Here is a 6,325-nt window from a genome sequence, read left to right as displayed (position 1 = left end):
CTTCGCTATTACAATTGCGTTTAGCCTACCAAGCAACTCGCTTTCACCGAGAAAGTGAAATGCGTCGTAGAATTTTAGGAGACAGTCGTACGAAAGTCAAACGCGTGTGCTACTGTATCACCCCAGTGGCAGAAAGGTAGGATCTGTCGCCGGCAGAGCACATTCGTGAAATCATTGTTGCACAGTTAACTTTTGCCGCCTCTGCCAAAGCGGACGGAAACAGGAGATTACGCCGTGGTTAGGGCACAAGTAAAGGCTACAGTACCAGCAGCACAACCGCGTTTAGTCCTGCTTGTGTGACGATGCTCAACAATAAGGCAGACAATTCCGTCATCAGTACCTACAGAAATAGAAAGGAACGGAAGGAAACACGGTCATTACCTTGCGTCCTGAAGCGCGCGTCTGCCGCGTACGTGTCTTGCCTTGGCAATATATAACTTCGGTACTCAGTTCAATCGCATTTTATTGGTTGGTCAATTTTTTGCCCGGTAATGGTGTGCGTGCACCGGTAATTCACTGAGGAGACGCCCACTGAATCCAGGAGCTGGTCCTACGTGCTGCCCAATGTGTCTGTCCACTGCGCAGTTATAGCTGCTATCACGGGACAGAAAACGAAGTTGTACATGTTTCCGCGCACAAGCCCGCTACTATTCCCAATAATTTTTCCTTTGTTTGCTTGCCGATAGTCATCGGCTGTCTTCGGGCTGTAGCGGATTCGAAGCGAGTTGATTGGTTGGTTGCGCGCTGTCCTGCCCGCGGCCTTTCTAAAAGTGCTGGAGGAAAAATGCAAAACAGACACCACGCGCTCGCCGGTACCGCGCTGTCTGCTTAGCGCTTTTACGTCTGTCGATATTCGAAATCATCGGCAGCAATAAGCATCGAATGTGTCTGCCGCTGCTGAACTAAACGTAGGTATTTGCGTCAGCCACTGATTTGTAGGAAACACTGTCGATCGGCCCTCTCGTCTACCACGGGTATGATAATCCTTACATTTTTTTTTTATTTCACCGCGAATACTTGGAGGGAATATTTTCGTTGTTTATCCGAAGAAGCTCGGAACTACACAACTTGTGTAAACAAGCATCTTGTGAAATTTGTCCGAGTTAAACCTTTGTTGTCTATGTCATACACGGGGAATGATGAGTTTCCAATACAGTTGCTTTTATTTCTGCCACCACTTACTGTAGTAAAAGCTGAAGCTGTGCTCTCACACTAACGGCAAGATTCTTTACAGATATCCCTGCGTTTTCTTTTCTTTGTACAATTTCTTTCTTCTTTTTCTTCTTTTATTTCTTTTTCTTTTCTTTTTTCTGAAAGAATACCTAATCTTCTTGCTGGGATTCTTTTCATTAATTACCTACCTCAGTGACTTACATTTCAGTCCGTGCAACCACGTCTAAGTACTATGTAACAGTCGCTGCGCTACAGTTTATGACTGTAGGCTCCGAGCCCATAGGTTTAAATCATATATCGACGACCGCATTCCGATGCAGGATAAATAGAACAACTCTCGTGTACTGCGATTACAGTGCACATCAAAGGTCTTGGGGTAGTCTAAACAAATCAGGAGCATAAATCTATGGCTTGTATAATAGCCCGTACAGCTTCCACATACAAAATTATTTAATAATCGATCACTCAGTCGCTGTTAAGGGCATTCACAATTTTCAAGGTTATAATTGAAAATGCTAGCTTGCGTCGAAGGCCAGCTCACTGCATGGGAAAAAAAGTGGCCAAAAACTGCCCCCGTTCTTGCCTTCCGTATGCTCATCTCGCAGAACGGCGGAAAATAAAAAAGAAATAAAGAAATAAAGAGATGCTCTTCTACATTAAGAGTTGGCACCAGTCACATAAAAAAAAAAATAAAAACAATAAAAGGAGATATGAAATTACAAAAATGAAATCAGGGGAAAGCATAAATGATAGAAAGCTGCACATCTCATCTTCCTGCAGCCGTATGTCAACGTATTTAAAATTGGTCTGAGCAGGAATACGTATTCTTAACCAAAGCCAAAGAGCGATGAGCACAGGGATATTGCAAGAGCGGTGCACCTCAAAACGACGGCAAGATAGCGAGCTGCAACGTGGGCGTGCACAGCGTACGCAAAGGAACAATATTCCACTCGTTAGTCGACTCACTGCAGCGTTTGGCTTGCTGTGCTTTCTTTTTATGGCTGTCGTGTGCTTGTACGCGCACCTTATACTTGCGTGCGTGTGTGCATTGTTATTCATGTGCATGTGCTAAATCAGACATCACCAAGTGAGCATCGATTATTATGGCTGAAGGCCTACTACACCTATAATAAAATTTTAAGAGAAAGCAGTTTAACATCGGCTTCGTAAAAACGTACGTATCAAAACGACTCACATACAAGATACGTTAAACCATGCAGATGGATGGCGCAACTCTATTGCTACGACAGTATCTCGCTATTCTGTGGCTGGCTGCGTCCTCTTTCCTTCCTGGAGCGAAGCTCTGGTACCGCATTCCTTATATGCCTAGAGGCATGTATATCCTCCAGACGTCCAAGACTTGTTGGTTTTGTTAAAGCGGCATATCGAATGAGCAACACGGCTTTCAACGAGGATTTGCTGCCACTCAACCTGGTCCTGCGAGTTGAGGCAAAGTCCTTCAGGGCAGAGCAGCTGGAATATTTTTTTAAAGAGAAAACTTTGCGAGCATATCTCCGCTGAGCTACCCTGAAGTCCCTCTCTTGTCGCAGCTGACATCCTGCATTTTTCGTTATTGGTTACGGTGTAACCTGTGCAGCGCGTTCGACTTCACAGCATGTGACTAATCAATCATTGGTCACTAATATTGGTTTAGAAATATACTCTGAATGCAAAAAGTATGAAGTTACAAGTTTACAGTTTTAACCAATACAATTTCGTGAATCGTGTGGTGGAATGATCTTCTCAGAACACTGCTTATCGGTATTTGGCTATCCGGCCACGAATTTTGATCTCGGCCGGATTTCTAAAAGCACCAAATTTAAGCTGCCTCGTACTTGCAAACACGCATTGGAATGTTTGTTTTTGTCGCAATGGGGGGGGGGGGGGGGGGGGGGCTGTCTGATATCAGAGGCGCCAAAGAACCGTAGCTGGTCAAAGTTAATCTGAAGCTCGGCACCAAGGTGTGTCTCAATGCGTGTAATGGACCTTCAGCAAGTAGATTTCCACTGTTTTATTCTTTCTTGTTATTCTCTCCCTCCAGTAGCCTTGCCACGTGGTCGTACTGGGGCAGCAAGATGGGCCGTTATGCCTGCATAACTTCACTGTCATTCCTCTATTTTCTGTCTCCTGACCACGCTCCCGACTCTTGTGACGATATGTTCGTGAGCATTACCCGCTTTCCTTTCCCATCAAGAACGCCCGCCTGACTCAGAACGACCTGTGCGTTTCTCCAGCCCACCATTATCGTTTATACTTCAATTAGTTTTAAAGTTTGCAAGTAATAAAAAATGTGTCACATTTAGTCATTTATGTTTCTGGGTTATTTATTGCATGTCCTTGATTTATTTCACGGACATTTGCTCAGCAGTGCATGAGGCGTACACTCGGCCGATGTTCTGCCCTTTGCGCCATTATCCTAGGGGGAGTCGTGACTGCTAGGACTGCTGCTGTAAATTATTATACAATTTAATGAAATCGCTTGGGATCTTGACAAACGAAGCTGCATGTCTTTAGAAAGCGTCCTTCAGTGCAGTTCGGCGATCTCGTTCGCTCTGCTTTACGGGCGTGCGTAGTGCCTCTGCACATTAGCATATTTACGGCCTAGAGAATCCGTTCACTGCACTTTTCTTGTTTTTTCCCGCATGTCTTGATAGTTTTGGATTTCTCGGACTTGACGTGCGTTAGTATTTCCTAGGGGCACAGCTTCTGTCTCTTATCTATGTCTTCCTCTCCTATCCTGATTTTCTATGAGTAAGGTTTTATACGTCATACTAGATAATTGCGTATGAGGATAATTTGCAATAATTGCGTCGTACGTCCTGCTTTTTATCCATCCTGCATAAAATGTTGGAGGTGAAATATGTGAACTCTGAAAGCAACTCTGAAAACTTACCGCAAGACAGGTAGTGTTGATAACATGACTTAATTCCTTTACCCCCTCCCTCCCCGCGCGCTTTCAATGAATTTCGTCCTGTTTCTTGGACTCTTTCGAGACAAAAACATAACTGCAGTCAAGTCAAACCAGCATGTATTTCGCAAATATGCTATCACATGTCGCGAACTGCAGCTGCATCCGTGTCTTTCCGAGACACACGAAGTTTCTACATTTTTTCACTTTTTGCTTGCTTTTGATAGGATACAAACCATATTTAAAGACTTTCTTTTCCCTCTTGAGCGAAAAGGAAAAAAAAAAATATCAGCAGTCTATCGGAACAGTCAAATGCTACTACGAGGTGATTCGTACGTAATTCGTAATTTTATCTTTCATCGTGAAAAAACAAAAAGAGCACGATCAAAATTTTACGCATCCGGCAGAGCAACCGAAGATTAGCCACGACAGCCGCCCGTTTTTCTGTACCTTCACCCCTTTTCTTTCTTTTTATTTTGATTTAAAACGCAGCTGGTAGACAGCCGCTGTCGAGCGAACGCTGCTTATTTTTCCTCTCTCATTAGCTTCATTCTGTCGTGCACGGGGCCACTGGGTCCCGCCAAGCGCGCTTAGATAAGCAGTGTCTTTTTGCTGTTCCAGCTGCTAGGGCTGCTGCCTATTCGTAGCCGCGCAGGCTCTGATTCGTGTGGCAGACAGCGTGGGCGAATGGCGTACACCGTTTCAAGAGGATTCCTGTATTTTGGAAGCGCAGCGTCATATATAATGCCGGGCTTCAGGGGTCAAGCTGTGACTAATAAAGATGGCCTGCAATAACAAGCAATTACTCATTAGCATGCACTCAAGCGTAGTCATACGGCTACAGCTGAGCATTACACAACTGTCAAGGAAACTTGAATAAAAGAAAAACTGAAAAAACTTTATTGTAGATTCAACTACACCTAGCTGAACCATGTTCAGGAATTTAGCCATCGGCCGCAGCCGCATGCAGCCGATGCTGCCGCTTCAATCTTGGCTTGATTCCGCGCTTGGTAAGCTTCTCGGCAACGGGCTATAGTCTGGCTTCTCTTTGTTCGATGGTCTCGGCAGCCTGTCTGGCCGGCTGCGGTCTCTGTTTTTAGCGAGGTGGCGAACGTGTATCGCGTATTTACCTAGGTTAAATGAAGGAGCAGAAGACGGTGTTTACCACACAGCAAGAAAGTGTGCTGCAGTTTTACACGAGGCGTGATTGGCTGCGGCGATAGCGTGCTTTCGTGCCTGGGCACGACGACGAAGACGACGATTCAACACAGAGCGAGATGGTTCCGCGTTCCAGGAGAGGGGAGGCCCGGGGAAGGATCACACGTATGCCTAGGCTCCCCGATCCTTACATAAACAGAACTGCTTGAACACTACAGGCTGTCTCGCCGTACATTACCTCCCCCTTCTCCCACCCTGTCTACTCAAGAAGCAGCAACTTACCGCCGCCTGCAAACTAATACCTTTATTACACCATTTCTCCTAAACTTCTGGTACACCTCCCTTTATTCCCCTAACTGCCCACTTTGCGGTGAGCGGGCAACGCTCTACCACATGGTTTGGGCGTGCCAAGTTACCTCTTCTTTAAGCCCTCTCCCCCACCCCTGCATGGAAGATTGGGAGGCCGCCCTGCAGGGCCCTTGCCCGGAGCGCCAGCAATGGCTGGCTCGCCGCGCTGTTACTGCAGCCACGGCCAACGGGATCCTGGACTGAAGGTCCCGCCCCCTCGCTGACTAAATAAATAAAGATGTTTTGTCCTCCTCCTCCGCGTTCCATTTCTTTCGCCGCCAAGCAACCGTGCAGCTCCGTGAAGCCAACCCGGCAGGCTCTCCGGCTGCATTGCATCGCCCGTCGCGGACGATGCAATGCGTGCCGCGCTGTATTCAAGCTGTATCGACGATGACTTATTTCGATTAGGACAGCCAAAATAATCACTTCGCGACTGCTTTCCAGTTTCGCTGCTCGACTTCTACAAAGACGACGTATAGCTTCACTAACTCGGCTGCATATGCAGCACTTTCCAAGGTATATACACCGGGAACGAAGGCTCCATATATGCCCATACGGTCAAAACATGGCGACTCATGGCCGCCCCAGCGCCCCCTAAAGACTGTGGGGCATGGCTTTGAATGACGTCACGCATACAAATTTGCTTTGGCGCGAATTATAAACAAGTCTTTTTATAAAAGCGCCGCGTGGCATTGACGAGCCTGCATCTTTTGAATGTTCAGCGCGCGCCAACCTTTT

Source organism: Amblyomma maculatum, chromosome 4 (assembly GCF_055883805.1).
Source record: "Amblyomma maculatum isolate TAMU_Amacu chromosome 4, ASM5588380v1, whole genome shotgun sequence".
NCBI classification, from domain to species: Eukaryota; Metazoa; Arthropoda; class Arachnida; order Ixodida; family Ixodidae; genus Amblyomma; species Amblyomma maculatum.
This window is presented reverse-complemented; position numbering follows the sequence as displayed.